This window comes from Felis catus, chromosome A2 (genome assembly GCF_018350175.1).
Source record: "Felis catus isolate Fca126 chromosome A2, F.catus_Fca126_mat1.0, whole genome shotgun sequence".
Classification (NCBI taxonomy): Eukaryota; Metazoa; Chordata; class Mammalia; order Carnivora; family Felidae; genus Felis; species Felis catus.
Window position 1 is genome coordinate 127,721,866 of NC_058369.1, and position 17,889 is coordinate 127,739,754.

The following is a 17,889-nucleotide window of genomic DNA, read 5'->3' on the forward strand; positions in this document are numbered from 1 at the left end:
GCCATCCTGCTCATTTCCCTAACCCATGATAGTTTTCAGAGCTATCAAGTAGCATGAGGTAATAATTGATATTCTTGATAAGACAACTTTCTTTTGAAAATTGGGCCATATCTTCTAGATTATACACTGAATGCGTTTGTAAGATGTGAAATATGTGGTACAAATATTTCCATCAAGAATTGTTAAAAACAAAGAAAAATGGGAGTTGCAGGTAGTGAACATCTGTTAGACAGAAAAAAAAAAAAAGTACTCTTGCAGATTTCCCAAAGGATTAGATAAATAAAGCACTACCTAAACTTGTAAAGCCATTTCCTAAGCTCTTTTGGTGCCATGGGTTCTGCTGTGGTGAGATAAAACTCCAAGAAAACAACAGATGTTCCTCTTTTCTTCACTTTGCTTGCTGCCCCCAGCTTTCCACCCATTGAGTCATTCATTGCTCTGGGAGCCAATGGGTTCAGAATCAGTCAAGTTTCTGAATAGAGTCAACTACTTTGAAAACCTCTGGTAATAGAGCCAGAGCCAAGATTTTTGAGAGAGAAAAAGTTCTTTGAATTTTTGGAGAATAGGGAGAGATTCAGGATGATGGAAGAGCTTGTTTTTGCTGCGTGGGGGGATCTGAGATCAAGCTTGATTCACTAGTAGAGAAGGATGCTCGAGGCGGATGCCAGGGAGTCTCCCTGTGAGTTTGGGGGCACCTCAGAGCATCTTCCTTCTGGGTGAAGTCTGAAGAGGCAGCAACGTCATAGATCAACGTGGGAGAGGTGCAATAGACATGAAATGATGTGAGAAAAAACCTTTGCATCCCTTTTCCTGATCTCTTGCAATTCTAGGGTGGTACAGGAAGTTATCTGAAAGTTGCCTACGCCCCTCAAAGGGGCTCATAGGTGGCGGAACTGCTGTGCAATGAGAACAAAAATAATCAGTAATGTGGGTGGCTCCTGAGAGCAGAGAGCGGAGGGGGAATTCAAATATTTCATCAGTGGGTACAGTGGAGACAGATGTCTGTGAACAAAGGTCCCGCAGGACAAGTAAGACTGTCACAGATGTCAGCATGCAACAGCCTGTATGAAGGAGGTGGGGGGCCCCTCACTCTGCACTGTAAACCCCCACCTCCCAGGAACAAACTCACCTCCAAGGAGAGGGGGAGAAACAAGGGCCAGGTGGGGAGTGGGGTAAAATATTGTATTAGCTGTTTGCTCAAAAGGAGAGCCTGCAGGAAAATCCAGAAGGGAAAGGTTTACTTTGGAATAGAAAGTTTTAGATTTTCTCAACCAGTGAAAACTGGATTCTGAGACAAAATAAGATGCAATTATGGCAAAACAAGGTTTCATTTTTCCACACGCCAGTTGGTGACTCTAAATTTCATACCTGCACTAGATTTTGGTAGGCTGTGATAAAGTAGGTGCTAAATACATGTTCATTTGGATCCAGTAGATTTTTTTTAAATTTTTTTTAACGTTTATTTATTTTTGAGACAGAGAGACAGAGCATGAACAGGGGAGGGGCAGAGAGAGAGGGAGACACAGAATCTGAAACAGGCTCCAGGCTCTGAGCTGTCACGCGGGGCTCGAACTCACAGACCATGAGATCATGACCTGAGCCGAAGTCGGATGCTTAACCGACCAAGCCACCCAGGCACCCCTGGATCCAGTAGATTTTAACGGAACTCCTAGTAGGTGCCAGCCATAGTTATAGGTGCTGGAGAGGCAGCAGTGAACAAAACGAGTTCCTGCCGTTTGGGGGGCTGGGGTGAGACAGAAAGGAAACAAATCTGTATGCCACATGTTGAATTCTATGAAGAAAAGTCAAATAAGGTGGGTAGGAGACAGGCGCTTGGTGTGTATTTGTTGTGTGGTGTGTGCATGTGTGGGTTTGTCTGCATGTGTGTATGTTGCACGTTCTCTGGCAGGATTTTATATCAGCTGGTCTAGGAAGACCTCACACAGCTAAGGTGCTGTTTGAACAGAGACCTAATTACAGGGAAGGACAAACCAAATCATTCCGGGGAAAGAGGATCCAGGTAGAACAAAACCATCAAACTTCAAGTCTCTGAGCTCTGAGCAGACTCAAATGAATAAATGGTTCTATTTTCCCTTAAAAAATCACAGATTTTTTGTTTGGTTTTGTCTGTTTTTGAACTTGGTATGTTTTCTTCTGTGGCTTGTTTTATTTCGTTGCTTAATCTCAAGGTTTTGAGATTCATTCATGTTGACATGCTGCTGAAATTCATTGATTTCCCTTGCTGCAACCTATTCCATTGAATGAGCACACCATAGTTTGTCCATTCTATTGTTGATGGACTTTCGGGTGGTTTCCTGTTTGGCTCACTATAAATATTCTTGCATATGTTTCACGCAAAAGTTCTTCTTTAAGGCCATGCTTCCCGACCCATCAATGCACACATAGAAAACAACGATATTTAGGGGCACCTGGGTGGTTCAATCAGTTAAGCGTCCGACTTCAGCTCAGGTCATGTTCTCAAGGCTCATTGGTTCAAGCCCTGCATCGGGCTCTGTGCTGACAGCTCAGGGCCTGGAGCCTGCTTCAGATTGTGTGTCTCCCTCTCACTCTCTGCCCCTCCCGCACTCATGTTCTGTCTCTCTGTCTCTCAAAAATAAATAAGAAAAAAAACAATGGTATTTGTTCAGCACATTGGGAGAAGCTCAAGGGGAGTTAGGGGGTATCTCCATGACTATTGGTGAAAAAATAATTTTTTATATTACATAATTATGTTAAGAAAATGAATTTGTATAAAACTTCCACATAGAATCTTTAAAAAGTCAGGTTTTATGCATGAAATGGCTAAATGCAGTTTCTGGTCAAGGTCTCATTTATTTATTATTTATTTACTTATTTATTTTAAATATTTATTTTTGAGAGAGAGAGAGCATGAGCAGGGGAGAGGCAGAGAGAGAGGGAGCCAGGAGGTCTGAAGTGGGATCTGCATAGACAGCAGCAAACTACAAGACCACAATCTGAGGCAAAGTCAGATGCTTAACTGACTGAGCCACACAGGTGACCCCTGAGCAAGATTTTAAATGATGATCTTTTAAAATTCTTGACAAAAACCATTATTCTCAAGGCTGGGAATAAAAATTTTTAAACCATGTAACAACAATTCAAAAATGATATTTAAAGAATCAAACAGCTCTTTCTTGTCTTTCATTGACAAACGTTAGGTTGAAAATGCCTTGGTAATGCAACTGGGTTTCAAATTCAGTTCAAATCGCTTAGATTAATGATTATGAATGAATGAGGAAGCCCTTATTGCTGAGGAGGCATGGTTAGAGTAGTCACCTTTCAGCTTCATGGGTGTCATAGAAGGAACATTCTGCCACAAACTACAGGAAGTGACCAATTTGGAGACCCCCTAGACCTCAGCCCCGGAGCACAGAAATGACACTCGTCAGTTTGTACACTTTGAGCAGAGCTACCCACCTAGAGTGTGGGAAAGTCATGGCTGTGCTTTGGGCCAGTGGTGCTGCTGGAAGGTTTTGTTTTTTTTGTTTTTTTTTTTGTTTTTTAATTTTTATGTGGCACATGAGGTAGACATCCAGGGTGGAGAGGAGCCTTTCCTGCACACAGTGCCTGTGGAAAAGAAGCTTGTGTGAGATTTCTTTCGCCCTCCTCTCAGCCTGCCAGGTGTCCCATCAAATCTGGGCCTCCTCTACTTTGGCATCCTCTGAGAAGTAGCCAAAGGTCACAGGCAAGGGGGACCTCTGGCTGGAGAGCTTAGCTGCACATGAGAATCATCTGGATGTTAAAAAAAAATAATGGTGCCTGGGTCTTGACTCAACAATCTAGTCCTTAAAACAATCTCATGTGAAAGTACTTTTTTCATACTATTTTTATAGGTGGGAAAATAGGTTCAGAGAGGTTAAGTCAGTTGTCCAAGGTCATGGAGCCATGGTTCAAATGTAGGCTGGCTTCAGAGCCTGTGCCTTAACCACTGGGCTGTGCTGCCTCTCTAAATAACTACAAGTTCTGAACCTTTATGGTTTCTCACTACTAATTATTAATCACTAATGCCTCTACTGTATTGATAAGCTCCACAGAAGCTTAAGCATACAGATTATAAATCATAAGATAATTGGATGATTCCTAAATGATGCCCTTTAAAAAACACTCTATTTTTAAGTATTTGAAAAAGTCAAGAAATCCACAGAGGCCTTCAATCCTTGGAGTCCCCTAATGAGTGTAAATAGCCTGTCACTCAAGTTGGCAGGTCACAAAGTCTACAGTTGCACTTCAACCTGCCACTTTCACCTTCAGAGTTAGTGCTGCATCTCTCTGTTATTTTCAAAACCAGAAAATACCATTTCTTTGTTTAAAAAAATACAAACACAACTTAGAAGAGACCTTGTTCCTCCAAAGCACTGATTGGACCAGAGAGGCTTGGGGCCGGGGACCTGATGCCAGAGGGGAGGCAGCACTTTGGTTCAGAGGTACCCACGGGGCTTAAATCAGGTATTTGCTGCTGGAGAGGTCAGTGGGAAGCCCACTGAAGTCAGAGGGAGAAGAACATCTGCTTCCTCCTCTTTTTTGAAAGCTGTCAGGCCAGTAAACCGATCTGAGACAAGAGGGCTTTGTGAGAATCGGTTTCTCCTGCAAGTAAGTTGGCATACAACATCAGCTGTTGGCAACTTTAATGACCTTTTGGTTGAGTACAGAAGAAATTGTGGAATGGCTCTAAAATAACTGTGCATTCTGACCTCTTCATCAGCCTGCCTCTGAACAATCTTTCCAGAAGAAAATAAGTTGAATGATACTCATGCCTGTGAGGCGTTTTTATTTCCTCCAGAAGTCACTCGCCCCCACTGCACCTTGCAAAGGCAAGGCACTGTCTTCCTGAATTCAACCTCCCTCCTGCCTCCAACTTGTACATCAGCTCTACAGGAAACCTGGTTCACAGATGTTAGAACCCCAGGTCATTTTCATTTACTGACACCAGTTGCTGCTAGGGCTGGTGGGGCAGGCAAGAGCTGAGTATTGAATGCCTTTCTCTCTCCACTCCCACCCCCATAAGATGAGAAACAATCAGACATAAACAAGCCCATCCAGATGTTGAAGATGAATCCAGAGCACAATTCCAAATCTCTCTGGAAACACCACTGTTGAAGACGGGGTGAAAAGAATAAGCCTACAAATAGAATGTGTTTTTACACTGAAGATCCTAAGACCTGGGAAAAGATATGTTCTTCCTTTTATTTTTCCAGGAGGCTGAACATTAATTTCTTCCTTTATGTAGAGAGGAAAGAATTTTGGAAAGAAGATATGAGGCTTGGCTATGGAATTAGCAACAGAGACCAGCTGGGTGGGGGGAGAGGATTGCAGTTCCTCAACAAAAATGGGGAAACTCATTCTGGGATTCGTTGGTAGATAAATCTAATGTAATTTTGTTCCTTTTTGATGACGGAAATTAATTAGAGGCTAAATTAAATATTTGATTTCCATATTTTTCAGATTATTTTATTTTTAAAATTCGTAAGTCTCTTGTGAAACAGATCATGTGTTTTGGTTCAGAAAATATGGACACTGTGTCTACCTAGGGCCTTTCTATCTGGGAGCCGTAGGGTGGGCCTGTCCAGGACCTGCCAGGCAATCAAAGTCAGGATCAGCACAGTGTCCTGAGAAGAAAGCCTTTCTTCCCCACCAGGGCTGGGTGAAGGTTCAGATGAAAGCAGGGGTAGAGTGGGGCATGTGAGGCCATTCGTAATGAGACAATTGGCAAAACCAGTGAGAACAGTCCAAGGCACTTTCCATGGCACAGGACACCTCTGGTCTCCCCGAGGACTTGGGAGAACCATGGATTTTGTAGGGAGAAGCAAGGGCTCATGATGTGAGATCCCCTTCACATGACCCATGCTTCTCTCTATAAGGAAACAGTTGTGCATCTTGTGTATTGCCTTTGGCTTTCCATCCCTTTAACAAAAACGTACAAAACCATTCACTATAGGGAAAGCCAAGAGAAATTAAACAAGTCGTTCCAGGAAGTATAACTTGTTGGTGGCAGAGCCAAGACCAAAAGCCAAGTCTCAGGACTCCCGATCTGTGGCCTCCCATGGCACAGTACTGCTGAGTAGTTGACTGCCTCATCATGCCTTCATGTCATTCTGCTTTAAGAGTTTAGCATTTATACCCGGGCCCATTTTGGTGGCTGGAGGCAGGAGAGGACAAAAAAAAAAATCATATAATAAAGGTTGTATTTCTTTTGTTAGAGGACTTCAGAGCTAGGCAGAGAGGACCAGGAAATAAATAATTTAAAGACCATGGACCAGAGACATGGCTAAAACCCATTTATTCCTAATCTACATAAGACTGGCCTTTAACTAGACATGTAGCTTCCACCTGCCTTTCTTCCTTTGCATAGTTTTGCTCTGTGATTCTTTTTTTACTGAAGTAAAGGTGCTTATTACACAGTCCAATGGCACTTAATGCAAATGTGAACTATGTGAATTTGAGATAGCGTGATAGGAGAATATTAACAAAGTCTCAATTAGTTTCCTAAAAAAAAAATACATTCCTCAAATTTACAAAAAAAAAAAATCACACAATTTCAAAGCAGGGGCCAAATGAACTATATGCCATGTTCACATTTGACGGTGTTACGTCAGCTGTTGATGGAAATACCCTGCTTCCTTTGTCGGTGGACTGTGGATCACCCTCCTGTTTACATGCACTAGAATTTCTGCAAAAGAGTTTGGTTACTTTTGTGCTGTTATTTTAATAGTCACTGCAACTTAAGCATTTAAAACTTTTTGAATCACATAACAATATCATCCAAGATGTTATTGAGTCATATGGCTAGCGTGAGTGCTGAAAATCGGGTCTGCAAATCGGTGACTTTGCAGTGCAAGTTACATAAAATGCCATTACACAAGCCAGACAACCACTGAGATAGGCCAAGCAGTAAATTTAGTGAACTCTCAAAGGGAAATATTAGCAAAAACACTGAGAGAAGAAGAAAGAAATATTCAAGGACAAACATGTCACATGTTTGTGGATAGATACAATTTGAGATAATAGTCCCTCTCCTGTGCCCTTAACTATTATTGTTTTTCCTTCAGAAAAATTAATTATGAAAACTTTGAAGTACATGAGGTCTTCAGGACTGCATGCGTGACGTAAATAAGGATATGTTATACCGTAGTGTTATGGGTTGAATTGTGTCCCCACAAAAGATGTTGGAGTCCTAACCCCCAGAACCTGTGAATGTGATCTTATTTGGAAGTAAGGTCTTTGCATATGATCAAAATAAAATGAGGTCATTAGGGTGGTCCCTACCCCAGAATGACTAGTGTCCTTATAAAATGGGGAATTTATATAAAATGGGGAAATTTAGATGCACACAGGTATGTACAGAAGGAAGATGATGTGGTAACACAGGGAGAGGACCATCTACAAGCCAGGGAATGCCTGATGCCACCAGAAGCTGGAAGAGGCATGGAATGGATTGTCCATTCCAGCAGCAAGCATGCCGACACCTTGATCTCAGACCTCTAGCCTCCAGTACAGTGAGACAATACATTTCTGTTGTTTAAGCCACTCAGTTTGTGATACTCTGTTATGTCAGCCCTAGCAAACTAATATACTGATTGACCTTTGTAGAAATAACTCATTTTTGAGAAGGTATACCCATTCTCAATGTTTTGGCCAACTGAGGACCCCGAGGAATGCCTCTTTGGGGAGGAAATGTCTGCCCCTGTCAGGTTACCAGTCCCAAGGGGAGTGCCTTTGCTTTCTCATCTGTCATTTACATGGCAGTGTGACCAGTTCATCAGAGGCACTTCTAAGAGACTTGTTGACTTTATGGTGGAAAGTCAAGTTTTGACTGGGGTGATGAGATTGCAGGAGAAATTGGGGACAACCCCTGGGTGGACAGTCATACTTACTAGGGTCTGGCTCCCACTTAGAATAGAGCTGGGGTAATCTGGTGGGAACGATAAGGAAGGTTGAAGTTTGCCTAAGAAGGTCAGGGGCAATATTGATAACCTGCATTTTTGTCAAGAGCTAGGTATGTATAGTTATAGAAGAACATGGCTGAATGGAGAGGTGAGGGCAGAGGTGGATGGGTTGAAAAGAGGAGTTAGAGCTGAGGCAGTGGAGGGGTTACAATGAGAGCTACCACATTTTAAAATGCTGCTCAGAAGGGCATCAGTGTCGCTCAGTTGGTTGAGCATCCAGCTCTTGATTTCGGCTCTGGTCATGATCTCATGGATGGTGAAATCAAGCCCCACATGCTTTGAACTCTGTGCTGACAATGCACAGCCTACTTGGGATTCTCTCTCTTTTCTCTCTCTGTCCCTCCTCCCACTCATGTTTTCTCAAAATAAATAAATAATTAAAAAAATAATAATAATAAAGTGCTGCACAGAGCCAGCACACCAAGAAGGATGAGGCTAGGGCTTTCAGTGCACAAACAGGCTGGTGGGGACAGAAGCAGAAGCCCTTCCCTCTGTGCTTGGCCAAAGGACTCCAGCAGTGACATCAGTTAGAAGGGAGGGATCAAGGCTCTCCTCAATAGGCAATTCTGGAGTCACATGTCTCATCGTTCATAAAGCAAGATGGTTTCTTGGGGTGATGTCTATTTCATACGGAGGTTGGTGGTTTTGGAGACAAAGCCTAGTGCCAGTAGGGCTGCTGTGATTTCTGAAGTGGAAGTGTCCAACAGGGACTCTGTGGACAGAATATGAAACGGAGATAATCAAAGAGGTTGAGATACAAATGCATCTCTTAGTCTGTGAATGGCTCAGACCTCTTTTGATCCAGCAGGCACCAAGTTTTTGCTTACATTTCTTCTCCTGTCTTCATCCCTCGCTCAGTCATTATATGAGCACACAAGGCAGCAGGCAGAAATGGTGGTGAGGAGAGTAAGGGATTATGTATCTTTGGGGGAGGGCAGTAATAACAATGATCACAATAGCAACAATGGGAGTCATGGTGGCTGATATTTCCTGAGGACTTTACAAGTGCCAACCCCTGTACCAGATATGTTGATTCTCAGTGTAATCATGCAAGGAAGCTGTCATTACTCCTTGCCTATAGAGGAGAAGCCACTGTCTGCCAGATTTTCAATAAATGCTCTGCGTCCCACAGATGGTATGTAGTAGACCATAGTAATGTATGATATTGCATTGTAACATATAGTAAATAGAATCCTTACCACAACTCTCATAAAGTGAGAGATGTCAACCAGATTAGTTCCTTGCTGCAAGTTGTGACCATGGTGGGGAGGCAGGGCTCCCAGGACAGTGTGCTCTATCTGTCCTAGCGAAGTCTCAGTACAAACACAGGGCTGGAAATGAAATGAGAAGTGGAAGTTAGACTGGTCAAGTTCCCAATCTGGGGGAGGGGTTTCCTGTATGGTGAGATCCAGATTTCCTCAGGATGTTCAAGCAACACACAGCATGAGAAAAAGGTAGGGCAAGGGCAATAGCATCAAAAGAAATTCATGGTTTGGTCCACTTGTTCTTGCTGTGAACTGCTGTTCCTATAGATTGCAATTCTGAGGCCCTAAAGAGGAAATTTCAGAAATGACCCCTTTGAGCATTATTTACTGGAAATTGGAGAGGAAAGTTTCTGTATCAAACACTGTTAGAGAGAGCTCTCTTGCTTCCGAGTTCCTCTTCTGCTCCATTCCTCAGATGCCAAATGCTGCCAGAGTTTCGGCAGTAGTTTTGCATGCAGTTGCAAGCTCTCACTTGGGTAATACAGGGGAGGGAGTTTAGCTTGACAGTGTGTTTTCCAACATGGCCAGGAGCATTCTATACAAAGGCAATTATGATTAATGATTAAGCTAGTAGCTGAGTTAGAGTATACAACTTGGCCAAGGTCAAGTCTGGCATGAGGGGTGGCCTGGATGAGGCCATTTGAGGGCCAAGGTTGTGCAGATGAATGGAAAGCCTCAGAAGAGTCCAGGCAGAACCTCCTTACTTGGGGGCTGCAGAAGTGATCCCATGTAAAGGAGGCACGGGAGGCATGAAGGACTGATGAGGATCTGGGCCGATGTCCTCTCCACAAAGCCACTGTTCTGACTCTTCCTCTGGCCAGCCTGAGCTATTCTAGGGCCACCATTACTCCTGTAGGCTGCTGTGTTCATTTCCTGTGGCTGCTGTAACAATGACCTCAAACTTGGTGGCTTACAACAGAAATTTACTCTCTCATGTTCTGGAGGCCAGGGAAGAACCCTTCCTCACCTCTTCCAGCTGGTGGTGGCTGTTGCCACTTCATGGCCTCCTTGACTGTATCACTGCAATCTCTGCTTTGTGGTCACAGCCTCTCTTCCTCTTCATGTGCCTTCTCTCCAGTCTCTTATAAGGACACTTATTATTGGATTTGGATTCACCTGAGAAATTCAGGATGACCGCATCTCAAGATCTTTAACTTAACTTCTGCAAAGACCCTTTTTTGAAATAAGGTAACATCCACAGGTTCAGGGCATTAGGAAATGGAAAAATCTTTTCGGGGACCACCATGCAACCCATTATAGGTGCCAAGAGTCAGGGAACTATGAGGACCTATATCTTTGTTGTCTAAACACAATGCTTTTTGGTTTCTGTGTCACAAGTATTGCTTAGGCTTGAATTTGTGAGTGGTGTTCAGTGACAAGGCAAGTCAAACTTCAAGATGCCTTTAAGCCACAGCTATGCTCCTGAGTGATCTCTAGGGGACTCCTGTATGTTGGGCGTCTCAGTCTAATCTTCTACAGGTCCTCCTCTGCCTGTGCCCTTCAGCCTGTGGTGGGTAAATTAGACCCAACAACTACTAAGAATGCCATCTGATTCACATGGGTTGCAAGTGTTTAGCACCAACTATAACCGACGCTACCCCAGAATCATGACAGATATGAAGTATCTCTTGTAATGTCAGTCCACCTAGAGCCTCAGACTTCTCAGGCCAGTCCTCAGAGTAGCCACGGCCATGGGTTAGACTTAACACAGGAAGTGGGTTAGACTTAGCACAGGAAGTGAAATCCCTCTGTGATCTCTGACCCCAAACAAGCCTCATTTTTTGGATGAGGAAACTGAGGCCCAGAGAGGATGAGAGAATTGATAAAGGTGGTACTCTATTCCCATATATCTCAACACTGCATTTCCCATTAAAAAAAAAAAATCAGATCATCAACTTTCTAGGTTCCCAAATTAGGATTTTTTTTAACCTTCAAAATACCTATGTGTTGACCTGATTTTCTTCTTATTCGTTTTAACAGTTCCGTACCTCACACAGACACATGGAGCCTGTCACCCTCCCAACGTGGCTTAGCACACACGGCACAGCCATTCTGCTCCGCAGCTTCTGACCCCGTCTGCTAGCTCATAGAAAATGAAATTATACTAAATGGGATTTTAGAAAATCGTCACGGCCTAAAGTGAACATCATTTGTTGGGAAACAAACCATATGTTGGCAATTTTACTTCTAATTCTTAGCTTGGGGACATTTGAGTTCTAGGGAGAAGAAGGGGACCCCCTCACTGTGCCCCTGCCAGTGGGGTGCCTTACTCTGCCATTTGCTGGGAGCAGTTCCCACCCTGAGCCCCCGCGGCTGAGATGCTTACTTCCTCAGACATTTGAATTTGCCCTGTTTGGATCTGTTGTTAGGAAAGAGAGGCCCTAAGACATCATGTTCAACTCAGCTTCTTCCATAGTCCGTTGGTCTGCTACAGTCTGCAGGAAAACTGACAGCATGAGTTTGGGTAAGACTTAGGAAGACAGGAGTGAACATTTCAAGGTTAGGGGAAAAAATGAAGAAATAAGGCTAGGATCAATCTTCAGCTTGGTCTGTTTGGTCCCAAGAGACTTTCCATTTGTCACAGTGGGGTGACGTAACCTTGATGGGGGATTTTAAGGAAGAAGGAGCTACAATCTGCAGTTACAGAAGGGCCACAGAGAATCCTCCAGTTAAGCTTCACAACAGCCATCTGAGACTGCTGCTCTTGCCCCCATTTTATAGAACAGGAAACCAAGGGTAAGAAAGTTTGTTATTTGCTCAAGGTCAACTAGTAACTGGCAAGTGAAGGAATCGATCTCCAGTGTTGCCTTCTAATTAAGTAAGGTATATCAAGAAGGATCCATAATAATTATTGGGGCAGGTTTTCTTCACGAATATGACATTTCTCTAGGGGAAAACTCTGCAAGTAAATTCTACAGGGACAGTTATTGAGGAGAGGACATCATTCAAGGCTGAGAGCTGAGATAGAATACAAAATCTGACAGGACAAATTGTGTGATCAACTGTATTCCCTTCACTCCTAGACTGGAGCTCGCTGAATTCCCAAAGTCCTTCTTGAGTCTTTCTACTAATCTGAACTTTGCAAACCTCACCGATGCTTGTTAGTTGCATTTTGGTTATATTTGAGTGACTGTTAGAGCTATGATACTGGATGCTTGGCAATATCTAAGATGGAAGAACTCATTTAACCCTCACAACAATACCAGGTGGATGATTGGTATTGTCATATCCATTCTACAAATTAGGGAGCTAATGCAGGAATTCACATAATTTGCCCCCAAAACAAATCCTGGGGCATAGTGGGATTTCCCTCAAGGCTGTGACTCTCCAGTGTGTTCTAGTTAATGCCCTCTGGTTTGAAACTCCTCTAAGGACAGGAAGAGTGGCTTTGCTTTCGCTTGTTAGTTTCCCTTTCACTGGGGAAGATCGTGTCATTAATGTGTGCCTTTCTCTGTTCCGTGCTGCCTTTGTTCCTTTAGTATCCACCGTCCTGACTCATTCCATTTTGGTTTGGATTTCAACCAATTGAAACCTAATCTCTGATACTGTTAGCTGGGGGAGCAGCAAATGTTAATCCTCCAGGGGAAGTGTTTGAAGAAGGAGACTCTGGAAGGACAAAAGGCCTTCGAGACCCAGATGATCCTCTAATGATCCAGGTGATAGGGAAGGTGGTTTTGAGAGGAGAGATTGCCTCAGAGCGTCAGAACAGGTAGAGAAATTGTATGGTTTATGGACCTGCAGCAGCGTCACCACCTGGGAACTTGGCAGAAAGGCAGAATGTGGGGTCTGCCCTTTCAGAAGTCCCCAGGTGACTTGGGGGTACATTATAGTTTGGGAAGCACTGGTCTAGCTCATACTCTGCCTTCTTTGTCTGAACTCAGGGTGGAACTGAAAGGTAAATTCAAACCACCTTTTCCAGATGTTCAGGTGAGAGGGAACTTCATACAGGCAAGAGCAGCTGAAAATCAGATTTAGGGCTCCCAGATGGAGCCGGCAGTTTGCAACACAGTTAACTGATTCTAAACCGAATAAATGGGCCAACCTCAACGTGTGGTGGCTGAGTTAGCGGAAATCTACCAGGTCAGATCTAATTCAAAATGTTTTAGTTTTAGATAAGTGATATCTAGTTTCTCCCCCATGAGGGCAAATGTAAAATAGCCTAAAATCTGTATTAGCAGTTGGAGAGCTGGCCATATCCCTTTTCCTCTGGGAACCAATGCGTTCATTTCTCTCACGGCTCGGCTCATGAATTAACTATTTCCCCTGGAACTGAAATTAGAAGAACTTCCCTGAGCAAAAAGCAATTTCATTCCCCTCTGATTTTTTTCTAAGTGCAGGTTAACTTGAAGCTCAGCACTGCCCTGCTCTGCAATGCTCCAAGCTGACCTGTTCTCCTCCATAATGTCATCTTGTGGATAAATTGGAATCAGAGGGAAAAAGCAGCTCCAGAGCTTGGTGTTTTCTTAGCTTATTGTATTGTATTTTTGGCAAGTCTTTCAATCTTTAAGTGTTTAAAACTTTCCCTAATATTACTTACCTCGTTATCTCCTTTAAGGATGCCAAGTGAAGGTTAATGAGACGGTGAGGTGACTTTGATCTCCTGGGGAGAAAAAGAAAGCCTATAAATGTATCAAACACAGTGACTAGGTATAGACAAGATTTTAAAAAGACAAATCCTGAACACAGTCACCAATCTACATTAAACTTGCTGCTCCAATGGCGTGGCCATTGGCGTCATTCTGATACTAATAGTGAGGGCTTGAAGGGCTGTGGGGGGCGGGGGCAGGGGGTGGAGGATCTCTAACAGCTGAGCCTTTTGTTTTGCCGCAGCACACTTCATAATGAGCCCTGTTGGCTTCAGAATTACATCTCAAAACTTCAGTTCTTGTGTTTTGATCTTTGCTCACCTCTTCAAGTTCAATTTTTATCACTTCTGGTCTCTCCTTTGCTGTCATTTCTGCTCTCCAACATTACCTGTCTTCAGTGCACTTTCTTATGACATTTACTGTTCATTTTGCTCAGAATACTCTTCTTATCCTGTCTTCCAAACACCATCACCTGGTTAGTCTTCCTGATCCCTCACATCTCAGCTACCTCCTCTGGGAAGGCTCTCAGGGTCTTCTAAGCCTGAGTGGAGAGAGCCTCATGGGGTCCCATTGTAAACCCTTAAATCCTTTCTAGTAATTCCCTGTGTATTTATCTTTCTCTCTTAGACCAGTAGTTCTCAGTCTTGATTGGACATTTAGAATCATGTGGGGATATTTTAAAACTCCAAATATCCAGATCATACCCAGACTAATGAAATCACAATTTCTGGGAGTAGGATTTAGGTACCAGTATTTTTTAAAGCTCTCCCAGTGATTCCAGGGTATAAGTCAGCTTGAGAACCACTGTAATGGGTTGTAAACTCATGAGACTGCAGACAGTCACGCCATAATGCCTGGTACATAATGGCACCCAATAGAGCTCGGTGAATGAATGAGTGAATGAGATGTTGAGGTTGCAGCTTGGCAGACCTTGAACTTTGATTCCCAGGTCATTGTTGGAGGATCATTCTCTTAGGTACCTGAGGCCCTGAGATTCATCTTCAACAGAAACCAATTAATCTTATTTTCAGGAAATGTAAACTAAGTTAATCAGATACTTTTATCACCCTTCCTTTCCAGCTCCCAGCCATTAGCTCATTTTTTTTCTCAGTAAGGAAGCCTACATAGAAAGCAAAATTAAGAGTAGATATGGAAAGGGAAGGAAGCTGAAGGTCTTACAGGATGTTTTTTCAACTTTGTACTATATGGATTCCATGGACTGGATATTCTTGATAGTTGAGATAATTTATCTGAAAGGGCTCTGAAAATCATAAGGAGGCATTGTTGTTATTATGACCGCATAATTTCACTTATTCCTATAACAAATAGAAGGCCTTTATGATCGCACTAAACAACAGGAATATAAAGGGAAAAAGGGCCATTGCTACTTCTGTGGGATGAGTGTGCTAGAGAATCCTGAGCATGGGTCTTTTGCATGTCAGGTGATAAATCCAGGAACTCAGAGAAAGGAGTGCCATACAGCTATGCTACCTGCCACCCCCCTCACCCCCACTCTGGGTTGTGAGCACAGTCAGGGTGCAGGCTGTCCTACTCATCTGCCTTTGCTCAAGGCCTAACACAATTCCTGACATATAGTAATGATATTAACTCTCAAGATAAGATAGATCAGTTATGGTCCATTTGTTAGGTCAGATTCTTTGGGTTCCAGACACTAGAAAACCAGCTAAGCATAGAAGTATTTATTTATTTATTTATTTATTTATTTATTTATTTATTTATTTATTTATTTATTTATTTATTTCAGTAGTTAAGAAAGTCAAAACCAACATCAGAAAAGAAAAACACAACTTAGAAGAAGAACCTTGGGAAGGCTGTGCCCAGGGTTCTTCTTAGGACTTGTGACTCTGGAAACTAGGGGCCCCTCGGTATCACTCACCTCTGCTTTTCTTGTCTGTTGTTGGGTTCCTTCTTTCTTCCTATAGGGTGGCTCAAGACATGTAATGGGCACAGGGGCAGGCAATGGCTCTGGACTCACATTTTCCAAATCTTCCCTCCAGGGAGGAAAGGCTGTCTCTCTTGAGCTTAATTCCGTGGGAAGGACTCTGACTGCCTAAGACGAAGAGGTTGCCATTGCCCACTCATTGGGGCAGAGTGTGGGAGCACATCTGTAAAAGGATGGGGGCAGGCTTCTCAAGGAAAGATGTTCTCAGAACAGTACCACTTGCTGGTATGTGGTTCTACAGGGCTCCTTACTCCATCAGGTAATGTGTCCCAGTTATGAAAACAGATAAGATTAACAGGCTCTGTCTATTCATTGCAGATTTTTATGAAAAGTACAAGAAGTTCTTTTTTTTTTTTTTCTTTTTCAACATTTATTTATTTATTTTTTGGAACAGAGAGAGACAGCATGAACAGGGGAGGGGCAGAGAGAGAGGGAGACACAGAATCGGAAACAGGCTCCAGGCTCTGAGCCACCAGCCCAGAGCCTGACGCGGGGCTCGAACTCACGGACCGCGAGATCGTGACCTGGCTGAAGTCGGACGCTTAACCGACTGCGCCACCCAGGCGCCCCAAAAGTACAAGAAGTTCTAAATGTCCCTCTGCAAGGCAACTACAATTACAATGAAGGAGAGTATGCAACTTTTGCAAACCCTAGGCTGAAAGCTCATTTTTCTGGAAATCATTCTTTCGTGTTTCTACTAAAATTAGAACATTATCCCATAGTGCCCCAAATCTGGTAAGATATGATTATGATCTTAACTCTTGGCCTCAATGAAATAGCAACATGGTGGAGAAAGCTCCCCTGTCCTGGAAAGGGTCTATGCTAGCTACTCAGAGTTTGGCTGCTGCAAGGACTCTCACCCACTGACTGGGGCTCCCTGCAGGTCTGGGGCCTAAAGGGTCTGCATCTGAGGAAGCCCTCCTTTATCCAGAGTGCAGGTGCTGTTTAAATATTATTTGGTATCTCATTTAATAGGGGATGGGAGAGTGAGAACTTTAAACAAGTTTCTATTTCTTATTGTCCTGAAACTTCCACTTTATTGCAAGTAAAGACTCCAAGTTGGTCTCATCCAGAACGAGGAGGTCTTTGGCTAATCTAGAGCAGTAATGTTTCCACAGTTCTTTCTGATAGTACAAGGTTCCAGAAGCAAGGCAGAGTGCATTGGCTTCCCTCAAAGTGGAGAACTGAAATAAACCTCTCTCAAAAAGAAGCATCCTGTGGGAGTTGGGATAGCAGAGGAAGAAATAACAGGGCAGGGATGATGGCCCTGAAGGTTTTCATGTTGCCTGTGAAAGTTGGGTCTGGTAAAATGATGTGAGGGACAGAGGTCACTGAATCCTGCTCTCATAAATGTGGGGACAATGCAGAGAAAACAGGTTTTCCAGGAATAGGTGAGAGCCAAGACAGGCCTGGGATGCTGGCATAAAAAGAACAAAGTAAGGCCCCAAAGAAAAAGAGACCTAGCATAGTTGTCAGTGGGCCAGTTGAGTGAAATCCCAGTGATAGTGGGGCAGATCACCAGGCTGGGAAAATGGGGTGGAGGCAGACTTCTTTCCATTGTCTCAATTGTCCTCTCCCAGGCTAGTGACCCAGGAAAACCCAATGACAGTAGCCTTTCTGCAGCAGGCTTTGCAGACAAAGTTCCCATACAAATTGCTACTGAGTGTCTGCCACATTTTAAATAGGGTTCTTTGGTGAAGCCAAAGTTCAAGGTAGCAAGAATTTTTTAAATTGCCGTTTAAAATAAACACTGTGTGGATGTTTTTGCCCTCTGCTAGCATAATTGCTCTCAGGGGGCAAATGATTTTTTGCTTAACCAAATGGATTAATAGATCTGTGGCTTTATAGAGGCAGCTCCACCTCCTACCACACAGACAGACATGGAGTTTGGAAACAGGGGACAGAAGATAGAAAGAAGTGAGTGGTTCTGCATGAAAATTGAGTTGAATTCAGAGTTTGTGTGGATAGAAAGAGGGAGGGAGTGAAGAAGAAAGAGAATCTGCTGGCTGGGAGGAGGATGGTTCTTGAGGAGGCAGGGTTAGACAAGAGATGACCAGCAGGAAAACTGATGCTGGTTCTCTTGGTGGGAGGACTAGCTACAGAACTTCTAG

At 43.4% G+C, this 17,889-nt stretch overlaps 1 protein-coding gene across 12 annotated transcripts in view; it reads right to left on the reverse strand.

The window, feature by feature from the left end:
• Nucleotides 1-17,889, reverse strand: part of ELMO1 (engulfment and cell motility 1) — a 732,114-nt gene that overhangs the window by 589,932 nt on the left and 124,293 nt on the right. For 9 of the 12 annotated variants that reach the window (XM_045053261.1, XM_045053263.1, XM_023250503.2 and 6 more), the window contains 2 exons: nt 13,767-13,829; nt 9,164-9,295 (listed from right to left, as the gene is read on the reverse strand). The gene's annotated coding sequence lies outside the window, so the exon portion shown is untranslated. The remainder of the gene's footprint in view (nt 1-9,163; nt 9,296-13,766; nt 13,830-17,889) is intronic. The other 3 variants (XM_045053264.1, XM_045053265.1, XM_045053262.1) reach the window with 1 other exon arrangement.